We start from the raw sequence: 1,982 nt of genomic DNA, 5'->3' as shown, positions 1-1,982 counted from the left end.
GTTGGGATGTCAAGGTGGCAGTGCCCACCGTGGAGCTCCGCGGTGAACCGGACCTCGAGTGGCCATTGTTGCTTAATTTATGCCCAGCACGTTGCTGCGTACCCACCTATTTCACGTCTGTAAAGAATTAACACGAGAGCTATACAACTGTGGCAAATTGGAGGTTGGATGTGTTCCCCGTTTTCCATTTTCAAGTGCGGGTTAGCGAAACTGATGTGGAGGCTGGGTATTTTCTCTGGTAATTACCAGCTGGCTGTATTGTGGCGCGAGTGAGAGAAAGAGTCGATCATTTAGTGTTTACTCCTAACACTGCTGCACCGGGTTTGATGTCTCTTTACTTTTCTCCCCAAAATGCACGGGTTCTCTCCCCTCCCCTCCTCATGCACAAAAACTGTGGGTTAAGATTCTAACCCTTCAGCCCTTCCCCACACTCCTATTTGTTTTACTCATCTCTGGATGTTGGGAGTGGGAGGGAGATGGAGGTGCTTAATGTTTTAGGCCTACACTGCAACCTAAAAAAAAAAAAAATGTAGGCTTAGAGTGGGGGAGGGGACAAAGCAGACAATGGTAACCAAAGGAATTTTCCTAATTGGAAATCGGCTTTTAAAGGTCAGGGAAATGGTGTGCCTGTTTGGGGGATTGGAAGGGCTGGGAATCTGTTTGGTCTCATAAGGCTTCGTTGGTAAAATGGCTTCTCACATGGGGCATCTAACATATTTCTCGGCATCTGAGCAAATAAGTGCGCAAAAACCCGAAAATGTTGAGTGCTTCAAAGTTGCCTTTTGGGGGATGTTTAAAAATTTAACCGTTTCTCTTCGTTATTGCTGTCATTCCCTGGGTCTGTCTTACACCTGGCACCACTCCATCGCCTTTCTCTCTCTTAACCAAGTGCGTGGGCACCCCACTTTGTAAAGCTGTCCTGTTCTGGAGTTCTGCACTAGAACGCAGTTTGCAGGCCCAAGTATTTTGGAAGACTTGTAAAACTGGAGAGGTTTCCTATAACTTCAAGAAGTCAGCTTTAGGAAGTAGGGCGTAGGGCATTCTAAGAGGTTTAGGCGTGGATTGGCAAATCTGTAGGCCCATTTTTTTATTTTTTATTTTTGCCTAACGTTTGGAAACATGCATTTTTAGCAATCCTGCCTGCCTGCTATGAGAACATTATAATTAACTTTTTAGAGGGAGGTCAAAGAGGTGCAGGCGCTTCGAGCACTTTCCCCAGGAACCCCTACAAAGTCAATTAAGGTCATTTAATTGCAAATCAGATTTGCAATTCAATGACCTTATGCTTATATAGAATCAGCTATTTTTGATGTCCCCAGCCTGGGTCCCCCAAACTGAGGAATGGTCTGTTTCCATTTGGTGGGTGGTTGAGACTCCTAGTTTACTATGCGTGATTTGAGAAGCAGGCAAGTTAGCCTCCCTGGCCCCCCACCCTGGGTTAGAGGAGGCCGCCCCCCCTTCTTCCCCAGCTCCGCCCGTCGCGTGGGGGCGGGGAGCGCTGGGCGCCCTTAGCGGACCTTGCTGCATCAAACCCGCATCATGCCCTTGAAGCTGTAACCTCGGTCGGTCACATTCTTGCAGCGACTCAGTGGCCCACTGTTCAGTTCCTCTCTTACCTTCTGCGATTTCAGGTAGGTATGACAGGTGATATTTTTAAATGTAGTTTTTTTTGTGGTTTTTTTCTAAGGGGGGAGGGTTAAGACAGAAGCCTTTGCAATAAAAACAAAGAATCCAAACCAAGCCACCCAACACGACAGGTGCTCTGGTAATTAAGCGGCTGAGCAGGTGTAGAAACGTGCTCCCGCCGCGTGGCTGGGGCGGGGGGGGGGGGGGGGGGGGGGGGGGGGGGGGTCGGTTTTAACTCCCAGTCGTGGGGCAGAGTCTGAGGACACGCACAGGTTTTTCTTGGGAAAAGCGATTGACCTAGGCGTGGAGGCAGGCCAAGGCAAGGTGGACGCCCCCTCGGTGAAGAGTTGGCCATT

At 49.2% G+C, this 1,982-nt stretch overlaps 1 protein-coding gene across 8 annotated transcripts in view; it reads left to right on the top strand.

Annotated features, from left to right (window-relative positions):
- Nucleotides 1-1,982, top strand: part of ELAVL2 (ELAV like neuron-specific RNA binding protein 2) — a 163,179-nt gene that overhangs the window by 26,101 nt on the left and 135,096 nt on the right. Inside the window, exon 1 of one of the 8 annotated variants that reach the window (XM_014546582.1) lies at nt 1,502-1,631. The exons of the other annotated variants lie outside the window; for them this stretch is intronic. The gene's annotated coding sequence lies outside the window, so the exon portion shown is untranslated. Of the gene's footprint in view, nt 1-1,501; nt 1,632-1,982 lie in introns of those variants that run through there. 8 annotated transcript variants of the gene reach the window in all.

Source organism: Myotis brandtii, unplaced genomic scaffold, assembly GCF_000412655.1.
Source record: "Myotis brandtii unplaced genomic scaffold, ASM41265v1 scaffold452, whole genome shotgun sequence".
NCBI classification, from domain to species: domain Eukaryota; kingdom Metazoa; phylum Chordata; class Mammalia; order Chiroptera; family Vespertilionidae; genus Myotis; species Myotis brandtii.
This window is presented reverse-complemented; position numbering and strand designations above follow the sequence as displayed.